A 20,340-nucleotide genomic window follows, 5' to 3' on the forward strand; every position below is an offset into this window, starting at 1 on the left:
TTTTATGTGCCAGATCAATGTCCTATTTCTCTTGACTGTAAAAGTTTGGACAGAATTTGCTACAAACTTGAGAAAGAAAAGGAAAGTCATTTTCTGGCTGGTTGCAATAAAGCCGACACCTGCTACTTGGAATTTTTTATGGCTAGATAAGGAAAAATGTCAAGGGCTTTTCTAATTTGCATTGATTTGAATAAAACCATTGTTGTACAGCACAGGGGAAAAGCTTGCCAAAAGTCAAAACACTTTAGGGGAAGCTATTCCAGAATCTTTCACTACAGGGGTTGGCTATTCAGCAAAACCTCAGAGATCTTAATCTGAAGTAATCTTATGGGGATAGCCTGGGTCCAAATTTGCCAATTACACTTGTGTTACAGAAGATAAAACATTTGTGGGATTAGATTATATAATTCAGTAGATAAGGGAAATTCTTCGTCTCATAAATATTTCATCAGGAAATGAAAATATACAAGCTTATGTTACATATCAGATGGTTAAAATCCACGAAGAGCAATAGTTTCGTGTTTGCTTTTCCTTTGTTTTATTTCAGAAAAAAATTGATGCAAAATCTAACCTCCATGATATGTTTTTAACTAAAGAAGAAACCATGAGTATGCCAATAGAATTGTCTCCTCACGTAAAGTGTGGCACCCATTATATTTGAGAGAGGAAACTGGAAGACAACAGTATTTTTCAAGTAACAGATAAATGAAGGCTTAATGTAAAAATTTAAAAAAATATACGTCATGGGTTAATAGGTCTGCTGATTATAGTCCAACTTACTTCAATTCAACAGGCATTTTGTACTATGTGCAAGGCACTGGGGAGGCAAAGACAAAAAGGAAGGGCATCGAACCTGGTTTCCTGTATGAGCTTGAATAATTGGATTACCATAATCGCATAGAAAAGCTCTGGACTGAGTTTTAGTTTTGGCTATGCTACTAATTAGTGATCCTGGGTAAGCAACTTATCTTTTCTCGTTCAGTTTTTTCTATCTCTAACGTGAGGGTTTTGAACATCAGTGACTTCTGAGGTCCTGCTCAACATCGTATGATATACAGCCACCCACTCTGCCCACCTTGTCATCTCCCCTACTGTCAAGGTTCTTCTCTCCATCTGGACAGCACCTCTGGACCAAAACCCTCAGAAAAAATGCCCTCATTTCCTAGAGGGAGTGAAATAGACATCTCTGGAATTCCCACTGTGGGCCCATTTGTCTTAATTGGTGAGCCCAGTCATCTGGCCCTCTACATCAAGCTAGTCCGAGACTAGGCTTCACAAATAGCTGTCTACCTTAGAGGCCTTTTGCTTTGCTACTACATGCACAAATGCACCTATCCCCTCAGTCCTTCAGTTTTATACTTGGGCTCAGTAATCAAATCAATAGTATATTACCACTGTTTTTGGATAAAACTTTGCCATTTGACTGACTTCTGTTTTACCATTCTTGTGACTCTCCAATCACCATATATGGGTGTCTCTATTACAATATAAGCTTCTTGAGGGCAGGGTTGGTCAAAAGGCAGCTACAGCAGCCAAGGTGAATCAATCTCAATATTTCTCTGCCTGTGTCTCATCTCCATTCTTTTGTATTTTAGGATCATGCTTAATCTGATTCTGATACTTACCACTGCTTAGTCGTATTCCTTGGTTCAGTGACCTTGACTCTGTTGTTGTTATTGTTCTGTCATTTCAGTCATGGCCAATTCTCCAAGACCCCATTTGGGGTTTTCTTGGAAAAGATAGTGGAGCAGTTTGCCATTTCCTTCTCCAACTCATTTTACAGATGAGGAAACTGAGGCAAATAAGCTTAAGTGACCTGCCCAGAGTCACAAAGCTTGAAAGTGTCTGAGGCCAGATATGAACTCAGGAAGATGAGTCTTCTGCCCAGGAAGATAGAGTCCAGCACTCTATCTACTGAGCCACCTAGCTGCCCTCTGTAGTGCAATGCAGTGAAAAGAACACTATATGTAGAGTGAAACTCTCCAGCTTAAAAGGAGTATCCACCTTGGCAAGATGATTAATGGGTCCATTAAAGTGACCAAGAAAGTTGATTCAAAGAAGATTTAAAGGAAAATGGTTGTAAAAACTTTGGGGAAATTAGAGTCCTTGAGGTAATAATGCTCACTGGGCTGCAAGGTTAAGAGACTTGCCACGTTTACTTCTGCAATATCTATCACTGACATCAACTCAACATTCACAAAGCCATCATTCTAGACTTTTGCAATAGCCTTCAACAGTACTTCTGCCTTAAGTGTCTCCTTAGTCTAAGCCATCCTTTGCATAGGCAGCCAAAGGTGTTTATTTTCCTAAGATGGATATCTGACCATTTTGCTCCCTTTCATATCAATTCCAGTGGGTCCTTATTACTTCCCGGTTCAAACATAAATACCTCTGCTTGACATTCTACTCTCAGCTTGATTTTTTTTCAGTTTTTCTAATTAAAGAGGTCACTCCTTGATTCACTTCTTAAAGAGGCCTATTCACTGAATGGGCATTACCTCACTCTAAGTGACCTCATGAAAAGGCCTTAGCCTAACAGGGCCAGGGTCTCCCACTGCATCCTGGGCCATCTCCAGTCATCTTGATGAATACTGATGGATCCAGATGGCTCTGGAGGAGAAAGTGAGGCTGGTGACCTTGCCCAGCCCTCCCTCACTCAAATCAAAGTCAACTGCAAGTCATGTCATCATTTCCCTGATGCCATGGTCCACTTCGAAAGGAAGGGCAAAGTTCTTTACAAAATGATCCTGTCCTATCTTTCTAGTTTTCTAATGCATTATTCCCCTCTAAGCATACTTCTTGTTCTTTACATGTGAAGAATCATGCCTTCTGAGCATGGGGCTGTGTCCCTTGTCGGGAATGTACTACCTCCCTACCTCTGCTTTTTTGAGATCCCCAACTTCCTTAAAAACTAAGTTCAGGCACTAGCTTCTATATGCAGCCCTTCCCCTTTCTCCCAACTGCAAGTTCCTCCTCCTTCAAACTAGCTCGTATTCATTTTGGAGATATGCATGTATGTATATATGCATATATGTGTATATAACACACACACATAAAATCTCCCTCACTTAACAGATGAGTACCCTAAAGCCCAGAATGGTTAGATGGTTAAGACAGCTAGTTGGTAGAGTATATAAAGCCCCAGGCCTGCAGTCAGGAAGACCTGAGTTCAAATCTGGCCTCAGGTACTTATTATCTGTGTGATCCTGTGTAAGTCACTTAACCTCTATTTGCCTCAGTTTACTAATCTGTAAATTGGAGACAATAATAGCACCTATCTCTAGTGTTGTTTTGACGATCAAATGAAATAATAATTGTAAAGTGCTTAGCACTGTGCCTGACACATAGTAAGTGCTATATAAATGTTAGTGGTTTTATTATTGTTTATTTCTTCTTCTTCTCCTCTTCCTTCTCCTCTTTCTCCTCCTCCTCTTCCTTCTCCTCCTTCTTAATTTTTATAATTATATATTTATAATTATGTTATAATTATATTACTTGCCCAAGGTAATGCAGGTAGTGAGAGGTGATATTTGAACCCAGGTTCTCTGAGTTTTCGGATCCTAAATCCAGTGTTCTTTTTGTCAGTTCTTTTTGTTCTTTTTTAGGCTGCCTCCACATTTTTCTCAGCTATCAGGATATGAATGGGGTAGGTGATTTTACAAATCTCTTCCAGCCTGACCATTCTGCAGTCCTCCTCTTTTGGAATGAAACCACCTTAGACAAGAAAGGAGGGAGCACTCCCAAGTAAACCCTTAACCTTGGCTCAGTCTCCTTCAGTTCTCTCTAACAGAGCTCTTCACCACCCAGATCTGCAGGGGAGGTGGCCTCTTTAATTCCTGGCTGTGAGTTCTATCCCCCTTCCTTCTTGAGGTTGTTTTCTTACATTCCTTTTCCCATTTCTGATGCTTTTATTTTCACTGTTCTTGAGAAATGACCCACTAAGTCTGCGTGCTTTATGTGGTATCTATAATCTGCCATTCCTAGGGGTGGCAACACAAAGTCAGATTTTACCTTGAAGAAGATGACCCTTGCCCACAGCTCTGTGAGGCCTTGATTGAAACCAGTTACTTCAGCCTTCACTGGATGGTATCATGTGACCCTAGTTAATATTCGCATCCCTGGCTCCTTTGGGATACTACTGGATGGATTCCATTGTATTCTCATTCTTTGAAAATATGTAATCCAGGCTCATTTAAGGCAGAGTACCGACAACCTGGTTCAGTGTGAAAGTACCAGATTGAGAGCCAGAGGACTTGAGTTTAAATCTCAGTTCTACCACTTATGACCCATGCGATCTCGGACGAGTTGTTTAACTTCTCTGGGCCTCAGCTTCTTCAGCTGTGTATTGGTAATTAAGGTGGGAACTTTTTTACTGTTTTCTCTTTTGGAGCACTTAGGTAATCAAATGCCTTTGCTAAGTCTGGCCATTGTTTCTTTGATTAAATCAGGAGTCTTTGATGACCTGCTTATGTCAAGAGAAAGCCTAGTTCACATAGGTTTGAATTGCATGGCTGTGATGCCCTTTGACCCTGAACAGGGTACATAAACTCAGAGGTTAGCATTTTGCTTGGGGCTCTCACTCACTGGAAGAGTGCCGTGTGATTTGACCAGACAAGACTCTGGGCAGCCGTTGTTAAGAGCCCCACCCAGATTGAAAACCCAGATGTTGGTGCCTCCCTGGTGACTACGTACTCAGATGTTGGACAGAAAGCTAAAAGCCTGTCCACTGCTTTGTGTTATCTGATGTGTTGATATTTTCTGTTTGTAATTTCTGTTTGTATTTGCTCTGAAGTTCAGAGTGCTGGCTTTTCCCCCTGAACTAAGTGAATAATATATGTATGTTTGATTAAAGTGAGATTGTTAACCCTTTAAAATTGTTTTCCTTAGAAAAGCAGATCAAAGAACCTGTGTTGGCAGCCCAACTGTGTGCTGGTGTTATTGGTCTTACACAGCCACTGTAGCAGCAAGCAACATTATTGTTACAAGCTGTTAAATGGGGATTGGTGTCCTTTCCAGCTCTAAAACCAAGATGAAAAAGGAGATTCTATTCCAGATAATTCTGGATCACAGAGTATTGTTAATTGAAGAAGAAAAACAAAGACCTTTTCATTTTATAAATCTCATTCCTTACTCAACTTATATCAGAATGATCATACTTCTCATTAAAATCTATAAGCCAAACCAAATATGTTAAATAAATAAATTGCATTTAAAAAAAATCTATAAGCCATCTGGAAAGTCTAGAGACAATCAATATACTAATATATATATAATATTATTTATAATGTATATAATATATACTAATATATGAAATATATGTATATGTATATATATATATATATATACTCTATATTAGTATATATAATATCCTAATATATCTGAGGTCACACAGAGAGTAAACGAAGGAGCTAGGACTCAAATTCAGGTCCTCTCTCCTGGTCCAGTGTTTTTTATGCTGGGACCTATGATTTTCCCCAAATTTTTGTTTCCTAATTGCTCCTTTGCCCTTTGATTCTCCTTCAGTTTATCTTCTTTCACACTTGGAATCATGTAATCAGAGTGGATGCTCTCCACACTGGTGCTGTTGAGATATTCTTACCTTTCTTCCCTTTCCTCAAACTTTCAGGCTATATTATTTTTGTCTGTGTCTTTCCATAAACCTACCATGAATGATAAGCCTATAAACCTTCCTTGGGTTGTTGAGGTTTTGTTTCATTTTGTATTGTTTTAGTAGGTAGTACTCAGAATGTTCATATGTTTAAAGCCAATAAGGAACGTAGGGATAATGTAATCCCCTCCCTTCATTTCATCAGTGAGAAGATTGAGGCCCCAAGAGAAGCAGTGACTTGCAGGACACAAAGATAACAAACAATATGTCCAGAATCAACCCCAGATCATCTAATCATGAGGGTTGTACTATTAACACAATGATTAATTGTGAGCAGGGGTAAAGAAGATTAGGGGAGTGATTTTTTTCCCCAAGACTGTATCTCACAGACAGAAAATCCCTGCCTTACCATTCCAAGTTGGCAACAAAGACATGGAGTCGATGGCCAGCTGGCTTCTGTGCTGCCACCTCTTCCCCTTCACTTTAAAAAGACAAAAAAGGGCAAGATACCACATGGGTCACCAGGCAAATGGCCAGTTGGCAATTCAGTCCTGTCAGAAAGGGACTTAAGTAGGCGACTAGGCGCAGGTGGGGTGGGAAGTCTGGCTTTAGCCATTGCAAACTGGCTTTGAAACACCTTGGTCTCTGATTTTATTTTTATTTTCCATCATTTCTAATCCTCAGTCACTGATTTTCCTCACGATAGGACTTTGGCACACTGGCTACCCTTCGATATCCTTCGCTGCAATAGCATTCCGATAGGGATATTTCTACATATGGAACCATGAGGTTAACATTTAATCAATGGGCCCTTCTGTTGTGGGCTCAAGTGGGAAAGACTAGATTGTGATGTATGGCATATGTCATGGGGATGAGCTTCTGCCAGAGAAAGGAATAATCAGCTTTCTGAGCTTCACTGACACATTCCACTCCTGGGTTTACTATACTCTATGGCGCCACATTTATCCCCCATCATGATGCTAATAACAGCTCAGAAAGCACTCTGGCAATAACATGGGGATGAGGAGGGGAGCTTTTGTTCCCAAACATGAAGACATAGATCCTGTGGCAGGTCTGCCTGCATAGATTAAGGTCATGAAACTAAAATTCCTAACCTAGCACCTCTATGCCTTTCTTATACCCCATGTCCACATACACTCCTCAATTCAAAGACTCTCATCTTTTTGCTGTTCCCAAATTTCTCCATCTTTCAGCTCTGGCCATTTTCTCAGCGTGTTCCCTATTTCAGGAATACTTTCTCTCCTCCTCTCTGCCTCCTGGTTTCCTTGACTTTCTTTAAGTCCCAGCAAAAATCCCACCTTCTACAAGAAGGTTTTCCACATGGGAAAGAGCCTTCTTTCAGTGTCTTCCCTCTGATGATTATTTCCTATTTATTCCGTATGCAGCTTGCTTATACATATTTGTTTGCATGTTGTCTCCTCCACTACAGTGTTAGGTCCTTGAATAGGGATTGTCTTTTGCCTTTCTTTGTATCCTTGGCACTTGGCTCAGTGATGCAGTTCCTGGCACCTAAGAGGCACTTAAATGCTTATTGACTAACTGATTGACCACCTTATCTGGTTTTGTATATGGGTATGTGTCTATGTATGCATGTGTGTATTTTTATATGTATGTATATATGTGCATATGTATATATATATATGTGTGTGTGTGTGTGTGTGTGTGTGTGTGTGTATATATATATATATATAGTGTGTATACGTATAATCACATGCATAGGTGTGTGTGTCTGTGTAGGTATAACAACAATGTTATTAGCAGCTGCTTTGGGGGTGTAAAGCCAATAACATCAGCACACAGGAGGGTTGCTAGTACAGGTTCCTTGATCTGCTTCTCTAAGGAAAGCAACTTTAAGGGTATACAATCTCATTTTAATTAAACATACACATATCATTCACTTAATTCAGGGGAAAAAGCCAGCACTCCAAACTTCAGAGCAAATGCAAACAGAAATTACAAACAGAGAAAATGTAAACAGAGCAAATAACACAAATCAACAGACAGGCTTCTAACTGTCTGACCAAAGCTATACATATATAGTTACCAGAGAGAAAAGTACCAACACAGGGGTATCTCCAAGCCAGGGAGCTCCTTAACAGCTACCCAGAGTCTCCATACCAACACTCTTCCAATGAGTGAGTCCCTAAAGCAAAGCCTCTCCTCCCACAGTCCTGAGAGTTCTCAATTCTTGATTCTCAATTCTCAATTCTGAGTTCAATGGCTATCCTCTGGGTCCATATACCCTTTTTCAAGGCCCAAGGGCTTGATACCTCTTGAGGTGATCTAATTAGCAAAAGAGTGTGGGCCTTCCTACAAACAACTGCAAGACTCAATCAAAGTCACTTGATTTCCTCAGTGCTGAGAAGCACCCCGAAAGAAAAAAACAGTAAAAAGTCCCACATTGCTTGCCCTCACAGTAGGTATGTATGTGGGCAACTTATAGGTGGTATAGTGGATAGAGTGCTGGGCCTAGACTCTGACTCATTTTCCTAAGTTCAAATCTGGCCTTAGACACTTACTATCTGTGGGACCCTGGGCAAGTCACTTAGCCCTGTTTGCCTCAGTTTTCTGAACTATAAAATGAGCTGGACAAGGAAATGCCAAACCACTCCAGTATCTTTGTCAAGAAACAAAGTCATAAAGAGCTGAACACAACTGAAATGACTAAACAACAACAAAGTGTGTATATAGTGTGTACACACATAAGTATGTGCATGTATACATATTTGTAGGAATATGTACATATACATATGTGTGTATATATACATAGCACTCTTAAAGAAAGTTGTGTTTGTCCTTTGTTTTTGAAGAGGATCATGACATCAAGGAAATGATGACATGACTTGCAGTTGACTGTTTTGAGTGAGGGAGGGCTGTGCAAGGTCACCATCTGCACTTTTCCCTCCAGAGTCATATGGGTCCAGTGACTAGATATTCATCAGGATGACTAGAGATGACCCAGGATGCATTGGGAGATCCTGGACCTTTTAGACTAAAGCCTTTTCAGGTTCACATTTTGAGTGAAGTAATGCCCATTCAATGATTAACCTCTTTAAGAAGTGATTCAAGGGACAGCCTCTTTAATTAAAAAAATTATTAAAGAAAGTGAATAATCTCTTTAATTTTCATTGTGGGGGTGAGGAGAGGTGAAGGGTGAGAGAAGCTTAATGACCGAGCAAATGAGCTTTGAGGCAGTCAGTTCTTCTACTCGTCACTCATCACCAACACTACACAGTAGAGGGAACAACACAAACAAGTAGGGGATAAAGCTATTAAGGAGACTTCATGGTGTAATGTTGACAGTTTACAGAGGCAAAAAAGCTTCTCTTCTTGACTACTATTTCAGACTAGAAAGGGTCAAATAAACATAGTTAAAAGTGAATTGAAGTCTGAGGCAGGTGAGGAGATAGTGGGAAAGCAGCAAACTGCTGTAAATTAGCTCAGATCTCAAGGCCCAGATCAATGCCATCCTCAGGGAGCTGATGGAACTTGCTGACATGCTTAGCTTTTGATGATCTTGGAGAAATTGTGGAGGATGTGAGAGGTTCCTGGAGAACGAAGATAGACAAGTGTCTTAATCTCTGAGAGGGAGAAGAAGGTGGATTTTGTAACCTATATACCTGTTAACTTGACTGATTTCCGGAATCCATAGATTCTAGAACAGATTATTAAGCAGAGAGTTTTGTGAGTACTTAGAAAGGAAAGATGTGATCAGTAGGAACCAGCAACAATTCATTCCAAACTAGCCTCACAATATATTAGTAGATTGTTAGTCAGCCAGTCATTTGGTAAGCATTTAGTAAGCACTGACTGTGTGCCAGGTACTTTGCTAAATGCTGGCAGATCTGAGGGATGTTATAGTCATAACATACTTGCATTTCAGCAAGTCATTTGACAAAATTTTCATGGCATCCTCATGGAGAAGATGGAGAAAAAATAGACTATATATGAGTGGATTCAAAATAGGCTGAACAACTCTACCCAAGGACTGATCTGAACCAAGAGGGAAGTCTCTAGTGTCTAGGCTTTAGGACTCGGTTTTCAGCTTTGTTGTCTTGTTCAACATTTTCATTAATGACTTAGATAGTGCCCTAGAAAATATGAATTGGGAGGGAGAGCTAATATGTTGCATGATGAAATTGGGATTCAAAGACTTTTCAACTGACTGAGATGATGAGATGTAACCAACAAGATGAAAATCGGTAAGGGTAAATGTAAAGTCCAGGTTCTTATTCCTCACAAGACATCCATATTAAGAAAAGTCCCCAATACAGCCTTGCTCACTCCTTCATTCCAACTCAGACCACACTTTTGGCTCCACAGATTTCTTTCTCTGTCACTCCCTTCTCACCCAGGAAAACACTTTTGCTCTCATACTCCAGTAGCCTCCTCATCCTAGCAGATTTCTCAGCCTCTTGCAGCCTTTTCATACTTGAACATCTTTGGGCCCCTGTAACCCTTCCTCTGATTGGGCAACTCCTCCTAGAATGTATATTTTAAGGAAACACTCCCAAAGTAGCCACATTTACTCCTTCATTCTTCTGTGGACCCTGTTCCTCTCTTTCTGCACTTTTTCTATTACGCCCTTGCGAGCACTTTCTCCCCTCCCTACACCACACTCCTTGCTTTCTAGCTAACTCTCCATGACCCCATTTTGGGGTTTTGGGTGATGAGTAATTCATATGAGAATCACACAAAGGTATTAATGGATTCCAAACTTTGTACTTACAAAATGATGACACTGACTTACCATCAACAAAATATATACTTTGGAGTTTTGTTTTCCAATAATGGGAATGGAGTGCGTGGATGCATCCACACTTTCATGCCCAATTTCCCTAGTGAATGATAAACATTTGTAAGACAACTGGTCAGAGTTATGGATGTTTCACATGACTGCAAAACAGAATAAAGTCAATTTGACCATATGAATATGAATCTATGACCTTGGCCTCATTAACATAGGACTCTAACGAATCAAACTAACCAACCAGAAGGCAAGGACATAGGAAAAATGTTGCTAAATAGACTTTTCTGTGATGGCATTTTCTGTAAAGTTATTTTACCTTAATTGCTCAGGGATCAACTGAACTTTGATGTCTGAAGAATTCATTACTTTCTTTCTTTAGTTTTTTAAAAGACCAGGTCTCCCTAGCTCACCCAGACTGGAAGTAATGATCCTGATTCCATTAGTGATCACCCCAGGAGCTTTGACTGCTCTGTTTCCAACCTGGACTGGTTTATCCCTTCTTAGGCAACCTGGGGAGCCCCAGGCTTCCAGCTCCCAACTTGAAGAGCTCCCAGCTCTTCAACATATTAATGTTGAAGCTAGTGCAGACACTTGATTGGATTACCCCTAATGCAGCTCAGTACTCCTCAAGTCAAGAGGTCTGCCAGCCTCAGCCTTCCCACAGCAGGGACTATAGGTATGTGCCGTGATGCCCAGCTCACTACATTCTTAATCCCCTCTGCCCTTTGCCTATTGAGACCACAGTAAGCTTACAAGTAAGCAGGCAAGCATAGCAACACAGCTGTACACATAAAAACAAATGTGAATTTTGGAATGAGCCTGATCTACTGAGAGGCTGAGAAGAATTTGAATTCAATGGTGTGGTATAAATGCTCTTGTATGAAGTAACTTTTTTTTGCCTAATTCCCTTCTTCTAAGGCTGATGGGATGTAGTAGAATGGGCATTAAATTTCAGGTCAGGAGACATGGGTTCAAATCCTAATTTTGTAACTTAACTAATTCAACCTTGAATAAGTACCTAAACCTCAATCTTTGTGCCTCAGTCTCCTCACACATAAAATGGAGACAATGATATTTGTACTACTTACTTCACAAAGATTTTAGGAGGCTGAAAAGATATGATATATTTCAAATGTTATATATAAATTTTAAAGTGCTTCATAAATAATGGCTGTAGGGGCTGGAGTCAGGAGGACCTGTGTTTGAATCCAGCTTCAAACACTAGCTGTGTGACTCTGGGCAAGTCACTTAACCTCAATTACCTTCCAAAAAACCCAAGTAAATAATAGCTATTATTATTATCCTATCACTGGCACCACCATTATTCTAAGGTAGAAACTTTAGGATCGCCTTTGATTTTTCCTTTTTCCTAGCCTCCCTCTTACCTTTCACCAAGCTCAGCATTTTTTGGGAGGGTTGAGCCTATCTTCTTAACAGTAGCAGGGTATAGTGGAAAGAATGGAGCACAGTCAATAGAACACCAGGCTTAGAGTCAAGAAGATCTGAGTTCAAATCTGGCCTTAGACAACTTACTAGCCGTGCAACTATGGGCAAGTGACTTAACCCCTACTTGCCCTAGTTCATCATCTGTAAAACGGGGGCATGCTGGAGAAGGAAACGGCCAACCACTCCACTATCTTTGCCAAAAAAAAATCCCATGGACAAAAAGTCCATGGCACCATGTAGAGTCAAACATGACCCAACAACTCAACAACAGCAGCAGCAAAAGTGGAAATACATGACATCAGCAATCTGTTTAAATCTTTGTTCATCATATCGCTAACTGTGTGACCATGAGTAAATCCTTTACCCACCCTAAGCCTCAATTTCCCATCTGTAAAATGAAGATGATAATACTTGCCCCATCAAACTTCCAGAATGGCTATGAAGAAAGAGTCTGCCATACAAAACACGCTTTGTAAATGTGCATATTGTTGTTGTGATGGTTGTTGCTTCCACCACCCTAATCAAATGCCTTATAACCTTACTCTGTGACTCCAGAGATTTACATATAGAAGGTAATAATCACAGAACACTAGAACAAAATGAGTCACTGAACTATTTCTCAGAAAAGCAACTTGGCTACACATCCACCTTGGCTAGAAATCGAAGGCTGGTATCTCCCGGTTTCTAATCCTCCTGACAGCTAAATGCTTCTGGGCATTCAACTAAAGCAGCTCTCCCAGGGTCTTGGAGTGTCTTCTACCACTTGCAGCAAGGGGGAAAAATCTAGGATGGTAGACTGAGTACAGATAAATTGCCCCCTTCCAGAGCTGTTTGATCAATTACAGCACCTCTAAACCTGAGTTTCCTCATTCATAAAACAGGGATAATAAGGTTACCTTCTCTGACTCTAGAAACCACCCTACCCCAAACTCTCCTGCTGAACCTGTGATCAAACCACAGACATTTCACAGAACATTACAGTGAAAAAAGGCCTTAGAGAACATCTAGTCTGACTCCATTAATTTTTATAGCTAAGAAAACCAGGGCTCAGAAGGTTTCTTGAGTTTTGACTAAGGCTCAAGTTCATGCAACCAGTTCATATGGCTTTTAACTGCAAAGGAAATTAAAATCCCATAATCATTTGTTAGGAGCCTATTATGTGGAGGTCACACGGCTCAGGACTCAGAGTACGAAAATGAAAAAAAATAATGGTTTGGTTCCTCCTCACCCTTCTGAACCTCATTTTCCTCAACTTAAAAATGGAAACAAAATTCCTACATGAGTTTGTTTTTGGGGAAGCCCTTTGTGAATCTTAAAACATCATGGAAATGTGAGATAGGAGTGGTGGTTTTTCACATTCCGTAGGAGGATTTAAGCTCGAGAGCAGAGGTGGTTTTTTAATTTTGTCTTTCTAATTTTGTATGAGAATAATGCTTTACATATAGCAGGTGTTTAATAAGTGCTTGTTAAATTGAATTGGCTGATCACTTTTTACTGAATCATCCAGAAATGGAAGATACTTCAGTGTCGGGAATGGAGTGGGAATTAATTTTCATTGAGACACTCAGGAAGCATAAAATGTGACAGATACAAACTCCTTTGGGGGGAGGGTCATGTTCCTAATAGCTAGCTAGCCAGCCTGATGATAAGTAATTCTGAAATATGGCCTTCCTTAGATCTTGGCTAAGTGCAAAACATAAAATTCATGGAGTAAAACAGAAACACGATTCACACTTGGGCACCCAGACAACTATTTCTTGATGGGCCACCATCCATCCATACCCTCCTCATTCTGACATGTGTGAAGAAGTAGAACTCAATTTTCTCAGCCCACCAGGGTAACTGGTACATCATGGTCTTGAAATTATCAAGGAAGAATCCCAACTCAGATATCACCTTCTCCATGAAGTCTTCCTTTATCTCTCAGCTAGAAGTGATCTCTCTCTCTCCTATGGTTTAATAGCACTTGGCACCTAGGCACTATAAAAATGTTTATTTTCCCTTCCTTCCTTCACTCCCTCCAACCTGATCCCCTGCTGAAAAAAGAAAAAAAACTATAGCTTGTAATAAGTATGCCTCATCAAACAAAACAAATTCCCATGCTGCATATAAAAAATATACATGTCTCAATCTTCATGCTGAGTCCAGAAATATAGAACATTTCATGAGTTTGCATCATTACAAAGAGGTCATGTTAATCTACTCTGTATCTTTCCAATTTTAGTACATGTGCTCCTGAAGCGAGAACCTTTAGAGTGCTTCTTCATAATTTCTTTTCTTTAACGTGTGCTTAAACCTACCATCTACCTTTCATTTACCCTTGGGTGATCCTCAAGCTCATTCTTTGGAGGCTTTTGTGTTCCATGACTCATAGCCATATGGTATCCCTGACAGAATATTGGTATTGTTTCTGTTTCAGGAAGAAGATTGGAGTGTTCAAAATAATTTAGTAATTTCCCAAAGACAATCTAGCTGTCCATCTTCCTGTTAAATTCTGGGTCCCACTCATTGTCCATTTGTAATGTCTGGCCAAGATACATACACACACATACATGCCCACGCGCGCGCGCGCGCACACACACACACGTAAACACTAGTGAATTATCTATACAGTGCTGTCCATCCAACTACTCATCGTAGTCTAGACAATAGAAATTCATCTACTTTTTTTTTCTGTATAGATGGTTGGGCCAAGCTTTTCTAAATGATCATGGATCTCATTTAGGAGGATCTGCAGTGTTCCAGGTTTTATGCAATCGTGACTGTGCCACCTGAAAGTGAGATAGTGTTGAAGACCTCACCATGTTAGGGCACACTTCTTCAACTTGGACTCTGTCCTAGATCTCTTCCATAATGGTGCACCCCTTCAGCAAACATATCTAATCTGTTGAATGGGGATAATGATACTCATATTCTTATGGAGAAAATACTTCCTAAAATTTAAAGCTCTGAATAAATATGTTAGTAAAATCTCATTTTATCACTTGATTATATTCCTCCTAGTACAGTTCTGTATTTTATATAAATGTGAAACCTAACAAAATTGCAGATAACATTATTATTCCTAATGATATTTTTATTCACACTCATATTAACAAAGTTCTTTAAGGTTTACGAGACGCTTTCCTCACAATAATCCTATTTTACAGATGAGGACACAGAGTTAATAAATGACAGAACCACAATTCCAACCCAGGTCCCCCAACTCCAAATACACTACATTTCTGGGCTTATGGAAAGAGCAGGAGAGACAGAGAGTAAAACTCCTCTCCACAGTAAGGACTGCTGTATTCCAAAGGAGGATTAGGACCTGAGGAGGTAATAGATCTGAGCAGGGCAAGGGTTAGAGAATATTGGGAGTTCTGTGTTCTAAGATATCTTCCATTTTAAGATCATCTATAAAAAAACAAAGGAAGATACAACTATAGGTTTTATATAAATCCAAAATAAGAGTTTGGAAACTTTTTAAAGAACATTCTCTTCATCCCAACCTCATAGATCTTTCCCCCTGGAGGGATCAATCCAAAAGTATAATGGGTTGACTTAGGAGAGTTCCTCACCTCTGAGCAGTTTGGATGACCATTTGTGGGGTACACTGCAGAGGGGACCCTTTTCCGGGTACATTTGAGTTAGAGCAGATGAGCTCTGGGCTTCCTTCTGACTATGAGATTCTATGACTTAATCATTTCATTCATTAATATAGGGCTCTAATTTATTCTTCCCAGGAACAGCCCTAGAGTTATCTTTTTTGTTGTTCTTCAGTCATGTAAGATTCTTCTTGACCCTATAGACTATAACATGTCAATATTGCCCATGGGGTTTTCTTGGAAAAGATACTGAGAGGGTTTACTGTTTCCTTCTCCAGTCCATCAAGGTAAATACAGATTAAGTGACTTTCTCAGGGTCACACAGATAGTAAGTGTCTGAGGTCAAATTTAAACTCAGGTCTTTCTGACTCCAGGCCCAGTTCCCTATCCATTGAGCCACCTAGCTTCCTCTTTGGAGTTTGCTTTAGTACCTTCTTAACATACTGATTAACATTCTATGAATGTAATTCCAAGGCATTGCAGTTCTTCTGTGAGAACAGGAAGGTAGAAAATATTGCTAATAGCCCTAATGATGGTATCAATCTCTGCCCAAGTCTGACACTGCCTGAGAGAAGTACATAGAAGTAGGGGGAGCTAAGCGGCTGGGATGACGTTGTTCAAACTAGTTCTTATAATGTAGGTAAAGAGCTGAATGTGTTGACAGGAGGAACAACAAGAAAGCCATTGGGAACTTCTTCATGACAGAGAAATGGAGCTTTTGGGAATCTAATTACATAAGTGATTTTCTCTATATGTCTGTCTCTGTTATCCTGAATTAAATATTTCCCTAAGGTACTGTGGTCTAGTATTCTAAGCCATCCAGTAAGGCTTAACTCATGTCTTTAACAATGTATTCTAAGTCCTTCTCTATTGTCATAGCTAAACTTGGAAGCCAGAAGTTGTGGGACCATCACATAATTATCCCTATAAAATGGATGGAATTTTTACTCTAAGAAACAGACTTGGAATATTACATTGCCTTTCTAGGATTTCAGAATCTAATTCATTATTATGTGTGGAAAGACCAATGAAAGATGATCTGAAAAGATTTGTGACAATGGTGTAATTCATGGGTTAAATTTCACTCTAAATCCCAGGAAAATGATTCGCTTTGTATTTTGATTTCTACTGACTACCTATTGACCCTTGTAGAGGGCTGGCTGTCCTGAATCATATCCTAGGTGACTTGAGAATTTTGCATTTCACAAAATATTGTGGTGCCTCTAATATCCCTGGTTCTCCCATTCATGCAAATGTAATTGAACCCCACCTCTACAACTCATGCGGTACTTTAGGCATTAATTCGGGGAAATGGCATTACTAATGTATTTGTTACAGACACAGATCACATAGAGTCCTATTAAAATTATGGCTCAGAGAGGACTTTGAAATGAATTACGTATTGCTCACTTTGGCTCCAATTTTGATCATGAGAATGAATTGTGAATATTATTATTGGAGGCATGAGGATGAAACTGCTTGTTTTAATATTCATTGAGAACCTAGAATTTGCTAGACAAAAGAATACATAGTAAGGGCTGGCCCTTGTATAGTACTTTGAGGTTTACAAGGCATGTTATGCATAAGATCTCACACTAAATACTAATGATTTTATTTACTGCTTTCCCCCATTTTATAGATGAGAAAACTGAGGCTTACAGAGGTAAAGTGTACTTACCCATAGTCACACGCTCATGGAGGTCAATTTCAAACACTGGAGACCTCAGCTTCTTTCCACTATGGTACACCTGTAAGGGACACTCCTAAAGAGGGTCACTCCTCTTTAGAACTCTGCCAACGTCACAAGTACTAAGATCAGCTCAGTTCTAGCTTTGGAGGGGAAATGAGCAATAATGGACAGACATTGCAAAGAAAAATATGTAGAATTGATTTAAGGAAAGCTTTCCTCATGCTAAGATCTATCATAAAGTGTAATGAGCATACTTGGATCCCACTGATATCTCTTTCACCTCTAAGTGAAAACTAGATGGCCACTTGTTGAGTATGTGCAGGAAGGGAGTCTTGTTCAGGGCTGAGTTAGGCTAGCCAGGCTTCCAGCTGGGAAAGTCTGGGAACTCTCTTTTTGGCACTGCAAAGTGATACCAAGGAGTTTGCTAGTAGCAGAAGACAGGGAAAACACTTTTTGCCATTATTTCTTTTTTATTAATAAATTTCTTTTTTATTTTCAGTTCCACAAGTTTTTGGGTTCCAAATTTTCTCTCCCTCCCTCTCCCTCCACCCAAGATGTAGGTTCTACATATACCTTCACATTGAACTCATTTACATAATCGTCCAGTTGTAAAGAAGAGTTTATAATTGAATGGAATGAATCATGAGAAAGAAGAAATGAAACCAAAAAAAGAAGGGAAAAAAGGAGCAAATAGTTTGCCTCAATCTGGACATGAATGTACAAAAATATTTATAGCAGCTCTTTTTGTGGTAGCAAAGAATTGGAAATCAAGGGGATGCCCATCAATTGGGGAATGGCTAAACAAGTTGTGGTATATGAATGTAATGGAATACTATTGTGCTATAAGAAATGAGGAGCAGACAGACTTCATTACAACCTGGAAAGACGTATATGAACTGATGCTGAGTGAGGGGAGCCGAACCAGGAGATCATTATACATGATTACAGACACACGGTATCTATAAGGACTAACTTTGATAGACTTGGCTCTTCTCATCAGTGCAAGGTTCAGAGACAGCTCCAAAAGACTCATGGTGGAAAAAGCTATGCACATCCAGAGAAAGAATTATTGAGTCTGATTGCCCTTATTTCTAAGGATGGTAGGGTGGGCATAGCACTGCATTGAGAATAAGCCTGAATTTAAAATCTGTCTCAACCATTTAACTTCTGAGGCTCAGTTTTGTCAGCTTAATATGAATATGCTAATACATATTCTACCTATCTCATGGATTTTGGTAGAATTATTACAATTATCTGGGCCACAAAGCAATTATTGTTTTCATCATCTTGACATTATGTGCTACAAAAGTGTCTAACACAGGTCTAACATAAACACATGCCTGGCTGAAAACTTTATTATCACTCATTCAGACAAAAATATTTGTTGAGTGTCTTTTTTAAAAAATTGCTTTACTGAGCAATTTAAAACTTAAGCACCAGATACTACAAGAACATTCTTATTCTTCAGGGGCTTATAATCTATTAGAAGCAATAAAACACTTCTGTGAATGAGAAGGCTGTGGGCTTTAAATCCCATAAAAAGGGAGCAAACAACATGGCCTAGAATTTCAGTGGAGGCTGTGATTGGTTCCAGGTTGGGGTGAGATAGGGAGGATGAGGAAATGCTTTGCGGAAAAGGGAGAGTTAGTGCTAGGCCTTGGGGTAGGGTATAACATTGCCATAAAAAAGTAAGCTGGCAGGATGAGTTTTCTAAGGAGTGAACAGTATAAACAAAAGAATAGTGATAGAAAAGGACAAGGGGTGTTCAGCAAATGGTGAGAAATGGAGTTTTGACTCTAGATGGAAGTTCATGGTAATTGATATCATATTGCTAGCCTTCCTAATAGGTAGAAGAGGAGCTGGAGGGAGGGAGAGAATTTGGAACTCAGTTTTTTTAAAAAAGAATGATTAAAATAAATTACATTTAAAACAAAATTTAAAAAGAGATGTTACTTGAGAATGATCCCTCTCTAACTGATATCTTCCCCTTCCCCTACTCCCCAAATGCCAAGTAGGATATAAGGCTGGAAATACTCATTGAGAGCAGATTTCAATGACTCCCTGAGGTTTGTTCTAAGTGTGTTTGGGGGAGATGGGGACGAGAGGCATACTGCAGTCTAGACTGCTGATACCTCTTTTTTTTTTAGAAACTTGCTCCAAAATTTATTTTACCAAATTTTCTTTAAAGCCCCGTATTCCTTGCATCCATGATGTTCTCTGCGGTACAAAGGCAGCTTGGCTGAGATTTTAGGAGTAAAAAGTAATTAGTTAGGAGACATAAACTTGTAGGACAGTCAGGCCTAATCATCCGCCCAGAGCTACTGTTGTACAATTGACTGCTTCTAGGTGTCAGGCTAGATGGCTTGAATCAATTAGTCATTGTAATTGGAAAACATTCATGTGGGCTGAATGCATATAGATTTCAAATTACATGGCCCACTATTAGAAAAAAATAGCTTCTCCTGCTCTGGGCCAAATCTAGAACTATAACAGGAGGGATTTGCATAGCCTTTTAAGGTTTTCAAAGTGTTTTACATATACTATTTTATTTGATCTTCATAACAACTCTATGAGGTATTTTACAGATGAGGACACTAAGTCTGAGAGAGGCTAGGTGACTTGTTCAGGGACACACAGTAAGTTTATGAAGCGGCTTTGAAGTTAGGTCTTTCTGACTCCAGATCCAACATTCTTTCAACTGCACTGTCCAGTTGCCAAGCCCTCCCAACTGTGCCTATTTCCCACCACCTTAGCATGGTTGCACTTAGGGCTCTGCCCTGGACACTTTTCAATTTCTCTCTTTACACCAAGGGCTCTTAACCTTTTTCTGTGCCATGGACCCTTGTGGTGGTACATCTATGATAATTTCTCACAATAATTTTTAAATTAATAATTGAAGGAAGTGTTAAATTTCAATTAGAGATTAGTGAAAATAACTGGATCCCCTGAAATCTATCCGAGGACCCTGTGATAAGAACCCCTGTCTTTTTTGTTTTCATGTTCTCTGATGTCATCAGTTCCTTTGGGCTCAATTATCTTCTTTATGTATAACTTCCTCTTCTCTCACTTTCTTCAACTCCATATAGTTCAACTTTCAATCTTATCATTTCTTCATAACTACCCTTTCAAAGTTACCAGTGTCATCCTAATTCTAAACTCAATAACCTTTTCTCAAATGTCATCTTCTTGATGTCTCTGCAGCCTTGGACATTGTCAATCACCCTCTTCTCTTTGATAT

The 20,340-nt window shown here is 39.5% G+C and overlaps 1 non-coding gene across 1 annotated transcript; it reads right to left on the reverse strand.

The window, feature by feature from the left end:
* Positions 1 to 13,971: 13,971 nt before the first annotated feature.
* Positions 13,972 to 14,073, reverse strand: LOC118855624. Its single transcript, XR_005010791.1, has one exon. It is a non-coding gene; the product is annotated as a U6 spliceosomal RNA (small nuclear RNA).
* Between the last annotated feature and the right edge of the window lie 6,267 nt (positions 14,074 to 20,340).

The sequence above is a fragment of the Trichosurus vulpecula genome, chromosome 6, assembly GCF_011100635.1.
Source record: "Trichosurus vulpecula isolate mTriVul1 chromosome 6, mTriVul1.pri, whole genome shotgun sequence".
NCBI classification, from domain to species: Eukaryota; Metazoa; Chordata; class Mammalia; order Diprotodontia; family Phalangeridae; genus Trichosurus; species Trichosurus vulpecula.